The sequence below is a fragment of the Sceloporus occidentalis genome, unplaced genomic scaffold (assembly GCF_023333645.1).
Source record: "Sceloporus occidentalis isolate IW3139 unplaced genomic scaffold, rSceOcc1.0.p SCAF_3, whole genome shotgun sequence".
In the NCBI taxonomy this organism is placed as follows: Eukaryota; Metazoa; Chordata; class Lepidosauria; order Squamata; family Phrynosomatidae; genus Sceloporus; species Sceloporus occidentalis.
Genome location: NW_028316983.1, coordinates 200,506,222 through 200,529,170, shown reverse-complemented (window position 1 = coordinate 200,529,170; position 22,949 = coordinate 200,506,222). Strand labels below are relative to the sequence as shown.

The 22,949-nt window shown below is 41.5% G+C and overlaps 1 pseudogene across 1 annotated transcript in view; it reads left to right on the top strand.

Moving 5' to 3' along the window:
* The window catches only part of LOC149317346 (epidermal retinol dehydrogenase 2-like), a 48,947-nt pseudogene that overhangs the window by 13,759 nt on the left and 12,239 nt on the right, over positions 1-22,949 (top strand). The window contains exons 2-5 of the transcript XR_016280623.1: positions 6,751-7,100; positions 8,314-8,445; positions 14,935-15,034; positions 19,274-19,418. The product of XR_016280623.1 is annotated as an epidermal retinol dehydrogenase 2-like (transcript). The remainder of the gene's footprint in view (positions 1-6,750; positions 7,101-8,313; positions 8,446-14,934; positions 15,035-19,273; positions 19,419-22,949) is intronic.

Here is a 22,949-nt window from a genome sequence, read left to right as displayed (position 1 = left end):
AAAAAACGAGACTCCACTTTGGTGCACACTTCTTGCAGAACAGGACTAATTAGGTTATCTTCCATCTCCATAAACTGCCATTAACATAGTCAAACAAGTTGTGTAATTAGCATTCACGATAATATCTTTTTTTTTTACTAATGGTTTTAAGAAAAATTGAAATGTACTTTAAATTTAAAAAAATCCAATTTAAAATGGAAAAGTGTTTTTTTTAAAAAAATGATTTTCATAATCATTGTCACCAGCATTCCACTTTGCTCAGTTACTGGTTTGAATGTTTGAAGCTGGTGATGGGTCAAAAGTCAGGTTAGGGTTTCTCTTGGTGTACTAATCATTACCGTATACACTCATGTATAAGTCAACCTCATATACAACTCAAGGGCAGCTTTTGGGGCCAAAATCATGGCTTTTGATATGACCTGCAGATAAGCCAAGGGTCAAACACTGGGCCATGTTATAAAATATGTAAAGGGGGAAACAAAGCACCACTTCCCTCCCGACTTCACCCTCTCTGAATCTCTCCCAAGGGTCATCATCTTGGCATGGAAAATGGTAATAAACCTTGGCACGCACACACACACACTCTCTCTCTCTCTCTCCCCTTCCCTTTACCACCAGGATTTCCAAGACTCATGACTTGCAAAACGGGGTACAGACCTCTCTTTCTCTCTCTTTCCTTTACCTCCAGGATTTCCAAGGCTCATGGCTTGTAAAACAGGGTACAAACCTCTGTCCCTCTCTCTCTTCCCCTCACCTCCAGGATTGCCAAGGTTCATGACTTGCAAAATGGGGCACAAACCTCTCTCTCACTTCCCTTCACCCCCCAGAATTTCCAAGGTTCATGGCTTGCAAAATGGGGTACAACAAGTCTCTCCCTTGCCTCACCAGCTGTTTGTTAGCTCTGGGTGCAAGGGAAAGCTGATAATACACACACACACACACACACGAGAGCACATAGGGATTCAAACAGGCAAACTCTCCCACCCTCTCTCTCTCCTCCTCTTCCTCCTCCTCCTCCTCCCCTGTCTTCCCCCCATCTCCCTGGTCACATCAGTTGTTTGTTAGCTCTGGCTGTGAGAGAAGGCTGAGGAATAAGACACACACACACACACACACACACACACAGAGCATGTGGAGAGTCAAATGGAGAGCTCTTTAAATATCCCTGATGCGCACTTCTTTTAGGAACTTTATAAGCAGTATTAAATTATTGTCCTGAATATAAATTGACCCATGATTTTGGAGTCCATTTTGGGGCATAAATTTCTTGACTTATAGTCGAATATATACAGTATGCCTTATAGTTTGAACTTGCTAAATAGTTTCCGATATAGCGTTGGAAAATCCTAGGGCAATTATTTTGGAATATTGCAGCATGTATACTGAAGATACCTCAGTTGGTCTGGCCACCATGTGAGTAATGAGGCTCTCTCAATATGCCATTGTCCCAACATGTGTTGTAGGGCTTGTTGGTTTTTAAAATATGTACAGTTGACCCTCCTTTCTTGCGGACTTGAGGTCCACTGTCTTGAATACTCACTCTCTCTCTCCGTTATTTTTAATGGGGCACGCCCCGCAGCATGTAGCCCACGCATGCTTGCGTCCCATTCAAGCCTATTGGGCTTGAATACATTTGAGTCAAGGTTTTCACGGGGGGGAGGGGGGAACAGATCTCCCGTGAAAAGAGATGGCCAACAGTAGAATGAAACTTTAATAAATCCTACAACAAAATAAATAGTCCTCGCTGCTGTCCCAATGACTGGGCCAGTGGTTCTTTGAACCATGTCATGCATTGCTCTAGGAAACCACATCTGGTGTCCAAGAAACACACTGCAGTTACCAGAAGGATGGTGGGCAGTTATTTCCCTTAGAGCAAGGGAAACAATTTCACCTGGCCAGTATGCATAGCCAAAAGCGAACATATAAAATAAATATATGCCAGGGAAATACTGTCTTCCTGGCAAGAAAGGATGCCTAGCCCAAAGCATTGTAATTAACATCTGTTGCAATCCTCAACCTGCAGTGCCATGAATTTTTCCAGGACATTTACTGGAACCTTGGCAGGCTGCTGTTGTCTTTGGCTGCTAGGCCATGTTGCTGCTTTGACTACTCCTGGAGAGTCTTGAGAAAAAAGAGGTAACGAGTTTTACAGAGCTGGCAAACACTTCTGTCAGGTGCATCTGCACGGTAGTAATAATAGTGTAGTTCCATCCTATGCAATCCTGGTATTTGTATTTTTACAAGGTCTTTAGCCTTCTCTGTCAAAAAGTGCTGCTGCCTCACAAACTACAAATACCAGGATTCTGTAGGATGGAGCCATGACAGTTAAAGTGATGTCAGGCTGCATTATTTTTACAGTATAGATGCACCTTGTCATTCTAGAGATGTGAAAGCCGAGGGTGGGGGGGGGGGAATCAGAGGCACTTTTTAAATATAGATTTCCCTGCCCTCCCCACCCTGAAGCTCTTTGTTCCCCCCCAAAATGAAAGGAAATGAATAATGTACTGTTTCCTTTTAGGATAAGACAAAGTGGTTATATATTTATTTCTCCCACATTACTGTATTTCTAAAAGAAGGTAAACTCTGTATCAAATTATGTGAAGCAGTGGTTCTCAAACGGTGGGGCAGGACCCTCAGGGGGGCTTTAGAATTGCTCAAGGGGGGGGGGCAAGACTTGGAGGCTCTGATCCCTCCTCCTCTGCCTCTTCCCAAACTTGTTATATGTAAAATTTAACGTGTTGAGTTAAATATTGAATTTACTTAAATAAAACTATTCTAATTTGAACAATGTTATTTCCTTATAAATTGTTAAAATATAAATATATATGAATATGCAAATGACAGTACACACACTAAATAAAATATTTTTATTCATATGCTATCTCAAGTAGGGTGTGTGCAATATCTGCATGTAAAAGGGTGTCCCAAGGGTAAAAAGTTTGAGTACCACTAATGTACAGTATTTTACATCATTGCCATTCTTAGTCTTGGGTACCTTTTTCAATTTCTTTTAACGAGAATGAGTGCTTTATGTTAGTTTGGCCCTATGGTAGTTTAGAAGAGAAAATCATTTTCTTTGTTTTACCTAATGTTAATGATTGCTCCTGCTTTTATCGTGTCCCCTGTCCAGATCCTCATAAAATGTCAAAAGCAAAAAACTTCCTTATAGTTCTAACCTTGTAACTTCCTTTGTAAGAACAGCACCAACAATAACATTTTGATTTGTATAGTAATTATTTTCTGAAACAAATTGTACTTCTAATATATTAAACATGATAATTTCATGGCAAGACAAATTATATATTATTCATTTTATGTTCCTAAACTAATGAAGGGTTTTTCAGTTTTTAAAAGGGCTGTTATTGCATCCCCCACCCCATTTTTTAGAGAAATTCTGGAAAGGTTGGGTTTTTGTTTTTGTTTTGGGTGGGAAACAGATTTTATTTCTTGGCTTGAAACTTTCCAGAAATTTTACAGCTCTGATTAGTACATGCTGAAAAATAGGTGGCTGAAGTTCAATGATGTGGACTCGAGTTGATTGACTTGAGACTCTAGTTGGACTCATGTTGCTTTAGTGACTTTGCTTGGATTCAACTGAGCAATAAACAATTCACTGACATGACTTCACTTGCAACTTGCATATTTTTACTGACTGACTTGCTGGTGTCATTACATCGAGCAGCAAGCAAGATTTGCTCCCAGAACATGAGACACGTTCCTCAGAAGGGAACAGCAAGTGTGTTAAGCAATGGGCTTGAGGTGGAAGGATCCTTAAGATTTCTTCCTCTGACATTAAGTGCAGCTGCTGATCACGCCTCCACTCCTGCCTCAAGCCCATTTCCTAACACATTTGCTGTTCCCCTTTGAGAAATGTGACCCAACTCCTTTTTTTTTGTTAAAGTTGGCTCCCTGAGTTGTAACTCAATTTCAGAATTGACTTGAAAGTATCTTGCAAGGACTTGAGACTTGATTCGAGACTTAGAGTAAAACATTTGACTATGTCACTTTCGTAGTCCTCTACATTGCCCAGCTTCCTTTATCCTAGATAAAGAGTGTCAAGGGCGAGTTACAGACCGCCCAAAGCGGGCGGTCTGCTGCCGCCGCCGGTTGCTGCGTCCGGAAACCGCAGCGGCCAAACCACACAGTTCCTGGGTGCAGCCAGAAAGAAGCGCCGAAATGGCGCTTCTTTCTGGGCCCCGGAAGTGGCACCATGAGGAGCTAGTCGCGCACTTGCGGCGTCACTTCCGCCGCACGATGTCCGGACGCTATGCATCCGCAACGTCAAAATGGCGCCCCCCGTGTGGACGGGCGCCACTATTTTGTACGGACTTGGTCCGTACTAGGGTTGAGGGGCGTCAGGAAGTGACGCCCCTTCTCAACCCTAACACGCCCCTTCCTAACCCTAGCACGCCCCTTTGGCGTGTCTGTAACACGCCAAGGTGTCAGGCATAATTTTGTGCTGCACTGTACATGTTAAGCTGTGGTGCCTATATCAAGTTGGGCTGGTTTAAACCAGGTCGGTTTAAAACAAATGGCTTTAAAAAGAAACAACACTCCTGTTTGATTGTTCATATATTTTTTAAAAAGTCTGGCTATTATTAATATTTTCCAACCTGCTTACTGGAAGAACAATGAGTGTTTGAATGTAAAAAAAAAACTTTAACATTTTATTGTCAGTTGTTCATTGTAAGACCAGTATCAGGTGTCAATTGCTTCTTTTTAATCACTTTATTTTTTAGTGCAAGAAATGTCATTCAGAAATGAATCCTTCAGTTAACACAAGTTCAACCAAAACAACTTGCTTTAAAGGAGCACTTTTAAAAGAACAATTATTTAAGCTAGTGGCCATAACATCTAAACTCCATTTTGCTACTTAATTTTCTGATTTAGACCTATATTAACATAGTCATATGCATTAATGCAAGAACAACAACAAACCTTGTTTAAACAAAAAAATGGTTTAAATTCCCACCCCCCTGAGGTGGTTGGGTTTGGTTTTTTCCCCCCAACCCTGGCCTTATATGCCATTTAGCTAGTCTTCAAAGGCACTTCAGCTGTCAGTATGTGGCTCTGTGGGACCAAACATCACAACGGGAGGGGGGGGGGAGGAGTAAGGATTATATTGCTGTCTAGCAGATACCAACCAGTAGCACCTTCCTTAGGTTTTCTCCCCTGAAACCACTGGCTTCTCTTCTGTGGGTTCACATGCTCCACTGATTCCCCAGGAATCCTCTGGAGAGGACTTCATGTACTTCAGGGGGAATTGGTCCTGTCCCACCTCTCCGTTATGGTATACCTGTGAATAACACAAGTAACGGAAATACAGGAAAATATCACACAACATAATACAAAGCAAAAGTCAACATGATAGAGATGCAGTCTTAGATATCAGGATGCAGCCCACAGATGGTTCTGGAAGTATAAGAGGCAATTTACAAACAGAGCAAACACTTGTCTTCGCGGAAGAATAAGCATCTGTATTCACTACTAGCCAGTCTTTTCTGACATCCCATATACTAGCAGCAGCTGGTGCACCAGCCCCATCCATTACTTCCACAAACAATTGAACTCCATTTTCACAGGGAAAGTATGACACCACTGGCTTATAAATGTGAATACTCTAGATACTGAAACCCTGGTGGATGAATCTATGTGTGGCATTGGTGACCATGCATACCCTGGGGCTGAAGAGGGAGAATTACTTCAGCATGCATACACACACACACAAACACACACAGAGAGAGACTTCCTCCTTTTGTGAGAGTTGTGAACCTCACACTATTCTATGTGACTTGTTTTTCATATTGTCAGGGCACTTTACCTAGAGCAGTGGTTCCCAAACTTTAGTCTTCCAGGTGTTTTGGACTTCAGCACCCAGAATTCCTGACTTTTGGCCAAGCTGACTGGAGCTTCTGGGAGTGGAAGTCCAAAACACCTGGAGGACCAAAGTTTGGGACTCACTGATGTAGAAGGGCCCTTGTGAATTTTGAATGTGAACTCTGTATAACCAAAACCACACTGGCTTGAAATATGTATGCAAGGCTTGCATGTGTGTCCAGATGTTTTAAAATGTTTGTGTCTTTAGGTTTGCATCTCCGCTTTATGTGCTCCAATTTGCATGTATCTCCATTTTCACAAAGTACATAGAAAATGAGATGTTTGTCCCATTTTTGGGGACTGGGGTGGGTATCACAGAAACATGTATACAGGCGGGGGTTGTACCCTCTACTTTGTATTGGAGGGATTCATCAGGGATGTAAGCTGGAGGCTAGAAGTATTAAGAACACACCTACAACTTTACTTGCATATTACCATAATAGACATGTTCCTGTATTCTCCTTTATGTGTATGTTTCTGCTTACATGTGTAGTTATATTTGTGCACTTTTTACATAGTGTGATCACACTGTCAGGTTTGCCTCTCCTTGGGGCAGGGTTCATGGGGTGGCAGATTGAAATGCACAAATCATTGATCAAAGTAGCTGGGCCTCCTGGCTCTTAGCCACGGGACATGCAGCAACTAGTAGAAGGGATTGCATGGGGTGAGTCAAGCGTACTCTCTTAATATGAATTGTCACTGAAAAGAAACCGCTGTGGCTTGCAAAACTAGTGCAGTCAGACTAAAACAGGCACAGTGTCACCTGGAAGATTAAAACAAAAAGTATGCCAGTTGGCAATGGAGAGTGGTGATATAGCTTTGACATGTATTGCTGACAACTGAGTTTAACTAATGTTTGTTATTATTCAACAGCTATTTGGGAAAATTAAAACTTCCTCAACATGAATTTTTTCCTGGAAACACTCAGATTCATTGTTCTGCATATATATTTTACACTGGAGGCTGTTGTTTTATTATTTATCCCTGTGCGGAAGAAGAATGTTGTTGGTGAGATAGTGCTTATAACTGGAGCTGGAAGTGGAATTGGAAGGCTTATGGCTTTAAAATTTGCTCGTCTTGGAGCCACGTTGGTTCTCTGGGATATCAACCTAGAAGGGAATAAAGAGACTGCCAAGCTGGCAAGAAAAATTGGAGCTGCAAGAGTACATGATTACGTTTGTGACTGCAGCAAAAGAAAGGAGATTTATGGAACAGCAGATCAGGTAAATATGTACTTCACGCAATATTTTCTTTAATTATTAAGCACTTTGGGACATGCTATTGTGATATTTTGATCTTTCAGGAGATGAAACAATGAATGCAGTGCCTACAGGCGGTGAAGGACATTCCACCCCCCAGAAGCCATTCCATCAAATTTCCAGCTTTCATTTGAAAAAAACACTTCTGGTTCTTGTACAATTTGAAATACGAGGCAAAAAGCACAATCACTAGTCTGTGCATTTGTTTTGTAAACACACAGCCTTCTTGTCATAGTAATGCTTTATCTCTGGCAAAGAAGGTTCTTTTTAATTTTAAATGGGTTGTTTTAGTCCTCAGATAAGGAATGATTTATTTCATTTTTTTAAAAAAATACAATGCAGCCTGTGTGCAACATATACTCTATCCCCAATTGATGATCCATGGAACTGCAGATATCCCTGGACTGTTCTGCTTATTAATTGTGAGAAAGTGACTATACATTTAAAGCAGAAATCAATTTCTATAAAGTGTGAGTGTGGTGAAGCAAAGAATTGTGAATAGGATAGATGTGACAAATCCTCCACCCTCAACCCACTTTTATCTTCTCTGAGCCCACTTCTCCCAACTCACCTGCTTTTCTGTTTGTCAAGACTTGAGATCTGGGAGCAAAAAGCAACATCCATCAATTACTACTTTTCCACTTGAAACTACTGACCCACTTGAAACTACTGAATGGTACAGATTTTACCGTGATCCTTATTCTAATATGTGTCCTGTGTTTTGCTATATGAAATGCTGCATCACAAAATGTTGCCTCTACTTTGCAGTTTCTTATCAGCGAAGGAACACTCACCATTTGCAAATAGTTCCCTGTTTGCTTAAGAATTGTCACATACACTCTTTGCAAAGCCATTGAAACCCAATCTGCCACCTCTTCACAAAGGAACCATACTGATTATAATTAGGCCACAGAGTGTGCTACTAATTAAAAAATGTAGGAATTTGACTGTGAGAACCTCCTGTTGCAGAGTTTTTCTTTTTAAAAAGCCATGAGAATGTTGGAGATTTCTAAGGAGGACTCTTAGAGCAATATCTCAACCACATGAGATATAAGAATCCTGCCAATTCTTTTTTAAACAGAGCTGATCTTGGTTACAGATTGTTCTCCTTTTTAACTGTACCTTTGTTAAAATGTCATAACTTGGAACTTACTGTATAAAACTGTCATTGTTCTAGGTGAAAAAAGAAGTTGGTGATGTTAGTATCCTGATTAACAATGCTGGCATTGTAACAGGGAAGAAATTCTTGGATTGTCCAGACTTGCTGATAGAGAAGACCATTGAAGTGAACACAATGGCCCACTTTTGGGTAACAGATTTTAAATTAATTCTGGAAGCACATTTGAACGTGGATTTGATTTTGATATGTAAACAGAAGTCTTATAGCACTGGTCAGTTAGGGGGAAACATCGGCAGTAAGAGCCTGCTTGGGGGTGGTGTGGGGGGTGGCGGCTGCACGCCCTGACACCCCCAAGCCAGAGTCACCCCACCTGCCTGCCCAGACAGCGGACAGTGTGGGAACGGTGCCGCAATTAGACACTGCAGGAGTGGAGAAGAACCGTGGTGGCAGCAAAAGGGGCACCCTTTTTCCAGAGCAAAAAGAAGTGGCATTTGCCGCATTTTTTTGCACCAGATAAGGGCCATGGCATGTGGTTGCCACGGCCCCAATCCGGCACTCAAAGGGGCAGTGTGGAGCTGCCCCTTTATGGCCATCTGTTTAGCCCCTTAGAAGGTTTAATACAAGTGTTTTATGGAATGTAAATAGAGATTTACCTGATAGCCTTAACCTAAATTGAAATGTGGTCAGGACAGAATATTATTTGCTAAAGACTGTAGCTCTCTAAAGTGACATCTAGGGAATGGGACAGGGGAAAATCATTAAAATCTCTCTCGTGCTGGCCAATTGGCCGTAATAAAGTTATTAATATTATTAAAATCTTTCTCCTCATAGAGGATTGAAAAGTAGCCACCACTGGATTCAGGGTATGGGAGAACTAAAGCTCTGTCAGCTTAGCTTCTGTTATCTTGTATATTGGTAAAAGAGCTTAGAATTAACTTGCCAATTAACGTATTGATGGATTAATTTGCTAGGCTTTCCTAGCAATTTCCCCTCAGTAGATTCCCATCCTGGGAGAGAGGTGGGATATCAGTTCAATAAATAAATAAACAGATGTTTCAATTAACACTAAAATCAAAATATGGTTTAGGTAGATAGATAGGCCATTAGAATTTGTGATGGTGAATGTCTCTCATTCTGTGACATTCAGTAAAAAATGAAGGCATTTTTGTTTCAGGAAAAGAATGTTAGAACTGGACGAAATGCAACATGTGGCTGTGTTAGCCATGCTAATTTTTATGATTTCTTTGGGAAAACAAAAGGGAGCTGGGGGAGGGCATAAATTTCTGGAGTTCAGGCTAGAGTAGAAGAGTTGAGTTTATAGAGCAGAAGAAGGGCTAAGAAGGGAAGTCTTAGAAGGGATTTCCAAGAAATATTAGGGTAGTTGAGGTCTACCATTACTACAGTATCTCTCCTTTATAATTTTTTGGTCATTTGTTTTAGGAAGGCATAATCCCAATCTCGAGTGTGGTGGGGGGTCCTATAATGGACCACCACAATGAGGTCACCATTGTTTCTCTCATTTTTAGTTTTTATCCCAATGCTCTCAATCTGTTTTCTGTCCTCTAAATCATGGATAGACACACAACAGGCTCAACTCCTTTTATCTTCTGAAATCAGAAGAGATTGAGTATGTTCAGAGTGGCATAGTAGAATGTAGTTAATACCTAACAGTTTCATGAGGAACTTGCAACATTTAGACCATGTACAATATTCTACAGCTTTTTTGCAGCTAGACATTATGGATATTGTTGTGGGTATGTGATAAATGACACATAAAGATTTGTATAACTCTTAATTCCAGAGGTATGAATGTAGAGTCTAGATGCTTAGATAGACAATGGTGGGGAATGTATGACTTTTCAGTTGTTGTTGGACTATAACTCCCACCATCATTGGCCTTTGGAGTCTGATATCTGAAGAGCCTCGTGTTCCCCTTTCCTGAACATGGTCAATTAAGATGTTTGAGCCCATCTGCAATTGGAGGAAGGGGATGATGCAAGATGCATCTCACACAGGGATAAAGACTGTTGCACACTGCAGAATTAATGTCGTTTGAAACCACTTTAAATAGCACGGCTCTAACTTATGGACTCCTAGGATTTGTTGTAGCACCAGAGCTTTATTGACATAGAAAGCTGAATATCTCACAAATTCCAGGATTCCATAGCATTGAGTCATGGCAGTTAAAGAGGAGTCAAAACTGCATTAATTCTGCAGTGTAGATGCAGCCTTAGTTTGTCAAACTGTTCTTCGTGAGACTTTTTGAATAACAAAAAAGTTCTGTGATAAATCTGTCTCTTTTACTTCCCAGAAGTAGAATTTAGCTAAAGATGAATAACATTGATTTAAGATAGTGAAAACTCTTCAGTAACACAGTTCTTTAGAAACAACAACAAAAAACAAGGCTGCTATTGCTACTGATATTCTTATGTTGAAAGATATGAGGCTGGATCAGAGCTTGCAGTCTTTTCCTATTGTTTTGGTGGTAGTGCCCTCTAGTGGATAATAGAAGAGCAGAAAGTGCAGATGTGCTTTATACCCTATATTGAGTTTCATACTTAAGATAACAAAGAAACTTGGCACTATTGAATGTCTTACATTATAATCTAGACTGGTCATATAAAGAGCAGATACTTCATCTGCATAAGACTATCTATGCAAAGTTTGTCAGCTTGCTCATTTTTGTCAGTGGATGGTTCTAATGATAAAAGTACTTTACAAAATATTCACTTTGGGATTTAATAATAGTATTAACAGTTTTTTAGAATGAAGTTTTTAAAATGCTTCCACATCTACTATTACTCTCCCAATTTCTGACAGAATAAAGATGACCATTGTTAAAAACCAATGCAAACTTAGTAAATGTCAAGAGGACATTTTTGAATATTAGAAGAAGATGAGCATTGGAATCAATGTGGATTTTTTAATACTTTCTAATATATTTGTATGGTTTAAACCTCATCAGTAATGATGTTTTATAATGAAATATCATTATAACATCATAGCAGATGGGATGTTTTATTACTTCAAAGTCATGCTTTGTTGCAGAATCTATATAGAATTAGACATACAGATAGACATTGTGCAGCATTGTCACCTGAAGGGTTTTAAACAGTATCCCCTGGTTTAGGCCACTAGAATTATGTTCTAGTTATTTTACAGCCAAGACAGTTGAGACAAGTTGTCCCAATAAGTTTGTTGCATTTAACCACTAAAATCCTTTTATGTCCTGCACCGTATAATGGATGAAGATCTTTAAAATGTCTATACCAACCATTCTGTGGTTGAGACATGTTTTATGGAGAGAAGCTGGTTGTGAGTACTCAGATGACAACAAACTCATCTTCCTGTTCAAACATGGGAGGGAAGCAGGTGCATGATCACTTGATCCTATCCAGGAAGGATCAAGCACAGAAACAGGCAGGATCATAAAGATCCACAAACAGTTCATTATAGAGGTATTATTCATAGAATCATAGAATCATAGAGTTGGAAGAGACCACAAGGGCCATCCAGTCCAACCCCCTGCCATGCAGGAAATCCAAATCAAAGCATCCCCAGCAGATGGCCATCTAGCCTCTGCTTAAAGGCCTCCAAGGAAGGAGACTCCACTACACTCCGAGGGAGTTTGTTCCACTGTCGAACAGCCCTTACTGTCAGGAAGTTCTTCCTAATGTTGAGGTGGAATCTCTTTTCCTGTAGCTTGCATCCATTGTTCCGGGTCCTGTTCTCTGGAGCAGCAGAAAACAAGCTTGCTCCCTCCTCAATGTGACATCCTTTCAAATATTTAAACAGGGCTATCATATCACCTCTTAACCTTCTCTTCTCCAGGCTAAACATCCCCAGCTCCCTGAGTCATTCCTCATAGGACAAGGTTTCCAGACCTTTCACCATTTTAGTCGCCCTCCTCTGGACACGCTCCAGTTTCTCAATGTCCTTTTTGAATTGTGGTGCCCAGAACTGGACACAATATTCCAGGTGGGGCCTGACCAGAGCAGAATAGAGTGGCACTATTACTTCTCTTGATCTAGACACTATACTTTTATTGATGCAGCCTAGAATTGCATTGGCCTTTTTAGCTGCCGCATCACACTGTTGACTCATGTTCAACTTATGGTCTACTTGGACTCCTAGATCTCTTTCACATGTACTTTCATTCAGTAATGTGTCTCCCATCCTATATCTGTGCATTTCATTTTTCTTCCCTAAGTGCAGTACCTTACATTTCTCTGTGTTGAATTTCATTTTGTTAGCTTTGGCCCAGCTTTCTAGTCTATTCAGATCATTTTGAATGTTGGTCCTGTCCTCTGGAGTATTAACTATTCCTCCTAATTTGGTGTCATCTGCAAATTTGATAAGTGTGCTCCCAATTCTGTCATCCAGGTCATTGATAAAGATGTTGAATAACACTGGGCCCAGGACAGAGCCCTGTGGGACCCCACTGGTCACTTCCCTCCAGGAGGAAAAAGAGCCATTGTTGAGCACCCTTTGGGTTCGGCCGGTCAACCAATTACAGATCCATTTAACAGTTACTTTGTCTAGCCCACATTTTACAAGCTTGTTTGTAAGAATGTCATGGGAAACCTTGTCAAAGGCCTTACTGAAATCAAGATATACTATATCCACAGCATTCCCTTCATCTACCAAGCTGGTAATTTTATCAAAGAAAGAGATCAGATTTGTCTGGCATGACTTGTTTCTCTGAAACCCATGTTGACTTTTTGTGATTATGGCATTGCTTTCTAGATGTTCACAGACTCTCTGTTTAATGATCTGCTCTAGAATCTTTCCTGGTATTGATGTCAGACTGACTGGATGATAATTGTTGGGATCCTCTTTTTTCCCCTTTTTGAAGATGGGGACAACGTTTGCCCTCCTCCAGTCTGCTGGGACTTTTCCTGTTCTCCAGGAGTTCTCAAAGATTATTGCCAGTGGCTCCGATATTACATTTGCCAGTTCTTTTAATACTCTTGGATGTAGTTCATCTGGTCCTGGAGACTTATATTCATTTAGATTAACAAGGTATTCCTCTACTATCTCTTTACTTATTCTGTGCAGAAATTCCCCTGTTCTGTCCTCTGCTCCATTATCTTCAGGTTATGGAGCAGAGGACAGAACAGGGGAATTTCAGCACAGAATAAGTAAAGAGATAGTAGAGGAATACCTTGTTAATAGCCATTGTCAAAGAATGATGCAAACAAGGAAGCCCTGTTAACAAATGATATGCAGGACGAAATGAAAATCAATGTAGAAGCTGACATCACTGAACTGGAATTATACATTGGCTTGTTGCTCCTAACGGGTATATCATGGACAGCATAAAGCTTGGAAGAACGGTGCCATCTAGGCTCCAGGTGCTGTAATTTCAGAGCAGTGATGAACCTGGACAGATTTTGTACACTCATAAGTTACTTGAGGTTCAAGAACAGAGAAAGAAGAGTGATGTGTAGAGTTGTGGATAAACTGGATGCCTTTCAGAATATGTAGACTATGTTAGGCAGTTTTAAAGTACCGTGTATACTCAACTATAAGTCGACCTCATGTATAAGTTGAGGGCAGGTTTGGGTGCCAAAATTTTGATATGACCCTTGGATAAGTTGAGAATAAAACTTAGTGGCATATAACAAAGGGTCTAAAGGATGAAACAAAGCAAAACAATGTCAAATAACTTCCAAAATTCAAGCAGACATAAATCTTTGTGCTCACTCTTAAGGCTGGATGGATGAGAGAGTAGTTGGGGGGGGGGGGTCAGTGCTTCCTGAGCAGATTATGCTCTTGACTTTCACCAGGGGATTGTATCTTTGTTTAAATAAAAATTAAGATACAGTACTTACATTGATCCGTGGATAAGTCGACTTTGGTTTTTTGGGTCAATTTTTGATCTAAATGTCTAGACTTTTACATGAGTGTATACAGTATGTGCGGCATACCAGATATTGATTTAAGTATTGATTCTGCCGGGGTAAATGTCCCTTTTGGTATTATATGCCAAGTGAATCAAGAACATATGACCTTCGTCTGGTGATGCTGCAGTGCTGTCTTCTGAAGGAAGATATTTACATAGGAGGGCAGCCTTGTATGCCATAAGACACTACTTGGCTTACACTGTCATAACAACACTCGTTGGACAACATTTACACATTAGACATAACATAGAAGACAAGTTCAACCACTTAGAATTAGCAAAAAGTCTGCTAACGAAACACGTGCACTCTGCAATTCCCCCTCTCCAATTGCATCTATCAGCAGACGCTAAACCACATGTAGAAAATATTGTTTGCAAAACCCACTACAGCATATAAGTGACATACCTTGGTTGTCTGTAAGAACGCCATTTCATTACAGGGCATTTCATTTAGAAAATGACCCCAAGATGCTTTAGCACTATATCTTTTAATAAAATAACTAGGGAAGAAGTAGAACAACTTGTCTTGCAATATCATTCATAATACATTCCCTATGTAAATATCTATCAGTGATACTCTTATGAGGTAGTGTTAATCTGATGATGCTAAAGTAGTATTAGAACAGATTGTAAAATGGTTCTTTCGCTACCTGATGAGGTTTATGAAGTTTTCAAAGAGATATTCTTCTCTCACAACTAATATAGTAGCATATGGCACACACATGTCCTTTTGCTATAATATGATTGACTGTCTTCCTGTGTTTTCTTCATAGACTGTCAAAGCCTTTCTTCCAGCAATGGTAGCCTCTAATCATGGACATGTGGTGACTATTGCTAGCTCAGCTGGATTGATTGGTGTCACTGGACTGGCAGGTTAGTACACAGCAGGTGTGCTGAAGAACTATCTGGAGGTACAAAGAATGCAGTAATTTCACTGTTTTAGCAGTGGTTTTCTACTCATACTTTGGAAGGGATGAGTGGGGAATATAGTAATCCAGATGTTAGTTCAAAGGGTTAATTTGATTTGGTGCTCAATATTTGTGTCAAATGTGTAGAAGACACGTGTATGGATGGATTTGATGAGACTAACACATTCAATAGCCACATAAATTTGGGAGAGTTCAACTGGAATGAATGTTTTAGTAGAATCTGCTGCAGTGCCTTGTAGTCTCGATTAATTCCACCATCAAAATACATGGTGCTGATACAAGCACAGGTCTCAGGGCCCTTCATGGTGGATTTACAATCTACCTTTTTGTCACTAGATGAGAACAGGAATGGAAAGGTAAAAAGGGGTGAATGTTGCCCTCCTAACTACCTCTAGATTTAACAAGTTCGTTACCTCCCGATCAGGAGTCTACCTCAGGCTGTGATAATTTTTTTACATTATACCAATTGTTTTTAGATGAGATATGTTTTATATTTTGATTTTAAATAACTGTTATTAGTATCATTGTGTTTGTATAATTCTGTTGTAATCCCGTCTCGATCCATTGGGAGAGGCGGGACAATATAAATAAAAATTATTATTATTATTATTATTATTATTAGTGGTTCAGCAGAAATGCCCAATACAGCGCGCCCGCGCCATACGTGGGCGTGCCATACGCGGCCTTGAGCATATGCGCTCAAGCCGCGGGGCGCGCGCGGGGCAGAAGGGGCGGCGCGTCCCATTCAATTGAATGGGCGCGCGCGCCCATTGCGCCCCACATGCTCCCGCGCCACCACGCACGAGCCCCATTGTTTCCAATGGGGCTTGAGCATAGGCGGAATTCACCTTACGTGGCGGGATCCGGAACGGATCCCCCGCGTAAGGCAAGGACAGACTGTACATATTTTAAAATTTTCTGATGCTCCCTTTATGTACATAACAACAACAACAACAACAAGTTTATTGATTAGTCAGCTGACCATATCAATGGAATACAAAATACAGTTACAAAATACAAGATATAAAATATAAGATAAAAAATATCAAAATATCTGCATGCATACAGAGATAACACTGGATCACACTTAACATTCATATAGGGGGTTAAAACAAATACAGACTAAATAAAAGCAAATTTAATAAAATGGGATACAAAATAAAATAGTATAAATAAAATAATCTAAAATAAAACTGGCTAAAACAGAGTGGGAGATAACAATAAAAATGTTTAAATGAACTCATCACCATGACACGAAACCCCGTTTTGTATAATAAATTGATCTCTCAGGCGAGTAGCATTAACTATGAATTTAGCTACACATCGCACTGTATGTATGTTCTCTCCAGAGAAAAGATAAGACACTTTTGCAGTAAGATCCCAGTAGGTCATTCTATCCAAAAATGGTTGCAAAAAGTGTGATCTCTCCTTATCATAAAGACAACAGTCAAACAGGATATGTGGAGTATCCTCAATAGCTGAAGCTCCACAAATACATATTCTTTCATGACAAGGTATTTTTTGAAACCATCCTGTTCTTACCATTGAATTCAGTTGTTCGAATCTAGCTCTGGTGAAGGCTGTTCTCTGGCTCTGTGTTAAATGCAACTCAAGATATTTTTCTAGGCCAAATACAAATTTATTTTTAGCTAACCAGTTAAGAGATTTACACCCAGCTAACAAGGCTATATCTGATTGCGCATTGATGTCCCAGATCCTTTGTTTTAGGGATTCCTGAAGTGCGTGCCTGACTGAAAGAAAGTAAGAGGAAGAAAAGTCTAATTGGAACAGTTCCAGGGATAGCTGACAAACCCAAAAATTAGGGAACCCAATAGCCAGCAGTTCCTCTAGGCAGAGTCTAAGGAATCTTCTAGAATCCATTTTGGAGATCTTTAGCCAGTAGTTAAGTGCTTTTATCCAAACCTGGCCTTGTATTGAATAGATCCCAAGTTCTGCTCTCACTGCTTGGGCTGGGGTGTTCTTGTCAGTTCCAAGGATCCTTCTTAAAAAGCAACTCTGTGCCTTCTCCAAAGGGGGAGCTTTCAAGTGGCCCCATACTTCTGCACCGTAAGATAAAATGGGTAAGATTTTGGCTTTATAAACTTTTAGGGTAGTTTGGATGATTGTTACTTATCAGCTTATAAAGTACACCAGAATTCACAATAGCTCTCTGTTTATTTCTTCTAAAGTGGTTTGTCCATTTCCCTGTATTTGAGAAAAGTAGCCCTAGGTACAGATATGAATTGACTTGTTCAATCCATTCACCTTCCAGGAACCAGTTGTATTTTTTGCACTTTTCCCCAAGTACCACTACTTTAGGCTTATCTTTGTTAATAACTAAATAGTTAAGAGAACAATAAGTGGCTAGGTTCTGGCATAAAGCAAAACGTTAAGATACATATTATCTATCTTGGGAGTATGAACCGATGTAGAAGAAAGAAAACCAGGAATGTCATTAACATATAAATTAAATAGAGTAGGCACCAGGATACATCTCTGTCATACTCCTCTATTCACGTTAACTTTTTTGGACAATGCACCGCTGGGACCAGTATGCACTCTTAAACAGGTATCTGAGTGGAGAGCTTTAAGCAGAAAAAGGCGTCTTGGCTGCATGATCATTTCTGCAAATTTGGACCAAAGAATATATCTATTGATTGTGTCAAATGCTGCTCTAAGATCAATAAATGTAGTAAAAAGTTGTTTTCCTTCGGACATGTATTTAGTGATAAGATGGTGTAAAATAAGATAATTATCCATAGTGGATCTACCTGATCTAAATCCCGCTTGTTCTTCCACTAGCAAATCTTTGTCAGCAATCCAATCCTCAATTTTACCTAATAGATGTTTTGTACACCATTTATTGATGTAGCGCCGTCAGTATACATGACACTTCACAGAATAAAACAGTAAAAGCTGAAACTCTGGGCCCTCACGCTACCTGAAATCTGTACAGTTAGACTGAAGCCATTTCCAGTGCTCTGCAAATGGGGCAGTAGGAGACATCCAGTACAAGAATTATAGGATGCTTCAAATAATTTATGAGCCAGTGATGTTATTGTTGTTCACCAAGGCTTCCAGCGGGCTTCACCAAACTGGTGCCTCCTAGATGTGTCAAACACATCACAGTTAGCCAGCTGCCTGAGGTTAATGGGAGCAGTAGGCCAACATGCCTGGAGGGCACCTGGTTGGAGAAGGCTGACCTTGAGACCTCTGAACTGACCTAACATTGATGGGAGCTAGAATTAGATCTTCTGGAATGAAATCAGCTCCATCATAATTCAAGAAGCTTTCCCTTCATATTCTGTGGCAAATTCTGCTTATTAAAACAGCTGCATCCAGATTTTCATATAAAAATGAATAGTAAATCCTACATTTTTTAGTGATTATTTAATTTTTCACAGAAATTGGTTTGATGAAATTGAAAACAATAACAAAATATAACTCAGCTGCCAGGATCTTGGGGCTACCAAAACTGGGAAGATTTCATGTTTCTAGTCAACAGATGTGAATGGAAACAGGAATAAACAATAGCAAGAAGTATAATCTTTCTAGGTCTAACACCATGGGAAATCCCCTATGATAATATATTAGTCTGTCAGATAATATTTCATATGCAAGGTAAGTGCCAGGCAAGAAACAGAAGCCTCCTGCAGCTTTTCATGAAGTATTTGAAATAACTGGGAAACGCTAACAATGGGCTCTTTTGTACATGGTATTGGTAACCAGATCACATACTATAATGGAGACATAAAGAGGTAGATGGCAGAAATATTTTTTTAAAACATCTGTTAAGTATGGTGTGATAGGTTCATACATGTCTATAAAGGAGTTTTTAGATGCAATATCACTCGTGTATCAGTGTTAAGCTGTGAGGTGCTGGTTTGGCAAGAACTAAAATGATAGATAAAACAAGTGAAACACAGATAAATTGAGAGGAACAATGGAGAATGTAAACGTTTCAGAATACTGTATTAAACACAGTGTATACTTTGAAGAGGATTAGTTATGGGGAAAGTTAAAGCAGCTTTGGATATCCCAAACAGGCACTAACAAGCACCTGCATGATTTTTATGTACTCAGCTAGTGATAGACATGTATGATGTCCAATAGGAAAAATATTCTGCTTTATACAAATGTCACATTACTACAATATTTCTGGTTCTTTCCTCTCACTTTACAGATTACTGTGCAAGTAAATTTGCAGCTGTTGGCTTCGCTGAATCTCTAGCTGTAGAATTGTTGTCAATGGGAAAGACCGGTGTTAAATCCACAATTGTCTGCCCATATTTTATAAACACTGGAATGTTTGATGGCTGTCAAACAAAGTGAGTTAACTTCATATATTTCCATGCCTGTGATCTTAAAATGATTGCCTGTATAATGAAGATGAATTGAAACATGACAGGAGTTTCCCTTGTACCCAGATCCTTCTGAAATCAGGTTGTAGTGGAAATTAAATTCTGCATAAATAGATATCTGCATGATAGGTTAGTGGATGCATGTGAGTGTTTGGGGCTAATGATGTTTGCTATTTCCTTCAGAATGAATACGTTTTTACTGGAAGATGACTAATCTAACCACAGGTTGAAAAGAAATGATATGGATGCCCTTTCTAATGTGCTTATACAAATACCTATTAAAATAGCACTCACAAAGTAATGAGCAGAATTGAGAACATTACCTATAAAAATGGAAATCTCTCCAAATTAGGAACATAAAAAGGAGAACAAACTGTGGCAAAACAGCTGACAAGTGGTGGGGACTCAGTAAGATATATAGCAAAGACATTAAGAAAAGCACTAAACTTGCCTTTAAATACACACAGAGAGGAACAAAGACAGACACAGAGATACATACAAAACAGAAACAGGAGTGAAAGAAGTTAGGGAAAGTACCAAAAGTCTAGATGAATTCTGAGCACTTTGCAGGGAGGAAAGGTACCTGAAAAAATGAATCAAACTGAGATGAATTGAGCTAATTGAGTCTAGAGGACATTCACAATTCTTAACAGAAATGTGAAATTGTTGATATGGCAAAAATGCAGTTTGTCACCAAATTCTTTTCTGAAAGACAGCATATGTAGCACATTCCCTTTCATATGCTCATTAGCCTAGTGTCTGCCCTAAGCAAATTAGTGAATTGGTTTTTAATGCTCCAACCGTGCCACAAACCCTGTCGCTGCTCCTGTGCAATGCCAGATCTATTAACAACAAGACCCACATCCTCCACGACCTATTGGAGGACTGGAGTTGTGATCTGGCTTGCATTACCGAGACCTGGCTGGGGCCTGAAGGGGATGCTGTGTGGGCTCAGGCCCTGCCTGCCGGGTTCTCGGTGAAGGACCAGCCCAGGTTAGGTGGGCGGGGGGGGTGTGTGGCCTTGATACATAGGAACACCGTGTCCCTCACTAGGAACCACATAAGACAGACGTCCTATATCGAGTGTATTTACCTGACCCTTAAAGCTAGGGACAGTCTAGGGATTCTGTTGGTGTATCGGCCACCCCGTGCGCTAACTGACTCCCTTAACGAGCTGACACAGCTGGTCGCTGAGTTGATGCTGGAGACGCCCAGGCTACTTGTCCTGGGCGACTTCAACATCCCTCTCATGGCCAACTATGTTCCACCCGGTGCGGCTCGCGAATTCATGGACACCATGGCTGCCATGGGCCTGTCCCAGCTAATCCAGGGTCCTACGCATTGTGCGGGTAATACTCTCGATTTGGTCTTCTGTTCGGATGTGGAAAATCCGTGGGTGGAAATGTCTGATATTTCCCCCTTGCCATGCACGGATCATTTCCTGGTTGAGGTGAAAATCAAGGTCTCTACCCAGATCCCTCCCGGGGGTGGTGGACCTATTAGGATGGTCCACCCTCGAAGGCTAATGGAACCTGACCGGTTCCAGGCAGCCCTAGAGGGATACATGGTTGGAAGCGACGGCGACTCTGTTGATGCCCTGACTGGTATCTGGAATACTGGTCTCTCGAGGGCTATACACAGTATCGCTCCCAAGCGCCTCTCAGACCCGCTTCCAAACGCAAGCCCTGGTATACGGAAGATCTCCGGGCAAGGAAGCGGGAGCTGTGACGGCTAGAGTACCGTTGGCGGAAACACCTTCGCTTACACGACAAGACTCTCCTAGCCCAACGGTTAGAGGACTACGGAGAGGCGATACGAGCAGCAAAGAATTCGTTCTATGGTGCTCGTATCGCGTCCGCGGAGTCGCGTCCAGCAGAGTTGTTCAGGGTAGTCAGGGAGCTCACTCAGCTCCCTCCTGCCCTGAACCAGATCCTTGAACCTTCTAAGGCCTGCTGTGACTTATTTAACGACTTCTTCGTGGATAAAACTTCTCGCATAAGCGAAGGTCTTAACGCCGACATTCAGGCAGAACCTAATGTAGAGGCGTCCAGGGCCTCCGTGGACTTAGTTAAGCTGGATCGGTTTGAGTCGGTTAGTACCGAGGATGTGGACAAGATCCTCGGAAGTGTTCGGAAGACAACCTGCTCTCTCGATCCCTGTCCCTCGTGGCTAGCAGCCCAGGGGGGACCGGCTGTAACTTTATTGTTACGCCGGATAATTAATACATCTCTGAGGGAAGGGCAATTTCCATCTGTCCTCAAATTGGCCGTAGTAAAACCTTTGTTAAAAAAGCCCTCCCTCGACCCCCTGGTGTATAATAATTATCGGCCTGTTTCACTGCTGCCATTTTTAGGGAAGGTGATCGAGAGGGCAGTTGCAATCCAGCTTCAGAGGGTCTTGGATGAAACGGATTATCTGGACCCATTTCAAACTGGCTTTCGGGCAGGTTATGGGGTTGAGACGGCCATGGTCGCCTTGGTCGATGATCTCCGTCTGGGCATCGACAGGGGAAGTGTGTCCCTGTTGGTGCTCTTGGACATCTCAGCGGCTTTCGATACCATAGACCATGGTATCCTTCTGGGACGCCTGGCAGAGGTGGGAATCGGGGGCACTGTGCTCCAGTGGTTCCGGTCCTACCTCTCCGGGAGGTCCCAGATGGTGCAGCTGGGAGACGTGTGCTCCGACGAGAGGGCCCTTAAAACTGGGGTCCCTCAAGGAGCCATTCTGTCTCCCATGCTATTTAACATTTACATGAAACCGCTGGGAGAGATCATCCGGAGACATGGGGCGCGGGGTTATCAGTACGCTGATGACACCCAAATAATCTTCTCTATGTCTCCGACTGATGCAGTGACTGAGGATGGCGTCTCTCCTCTCGTGGCCTGTCTGGAGTCAGTAATGGGCTGGATGAGGGAAAACCGACTCAAGCTGAATCCAGAGAAAACGGAGGTACTCGTGATAGGTTCCCCTGGTCCAGGAATGGCAGTGGTTCCACCTGTCCTGAACGGGGTCACGCTCCCTGTGAAGGACTCCGTGCGCAGTCTGGGGGTGCTTCTTGACTCGTCGCTTCACCTGACTGCTCAGGTGAATGCGACAGTCAAGAGCACCTGCTATCAGCTTCGGCTTCTTCGCCAGCTGCGCCCATACCTGGCCCAGAGGGACCTTGAAACTGTGGTACATGCCCTGGTAACCTCGAGATTGGATTTCTGCAATGGACTCTACATGGGACAGCCCTTGTATCTAACCCGGAAGCTTCAATTGGTGCAGAACATGGCCGCAAGGCTAGTCACTGGCACGTCCAGGGCCAGCCATATAACACCGGTTTTAAAAAACCTCCATTGGCTGCCCATTCGCTTCCGGGCGCAATATAAGGTGCTGGTAATGACCTATAAAGTCCTAAATGGCTTGGGCCCAGGATACCTGAAGGACCGCCTCTCCCCATACATTCCGCCTCGCACCCTCAGAACATCTGGGCAGCAACTCCTTAGGGTTCCCGGG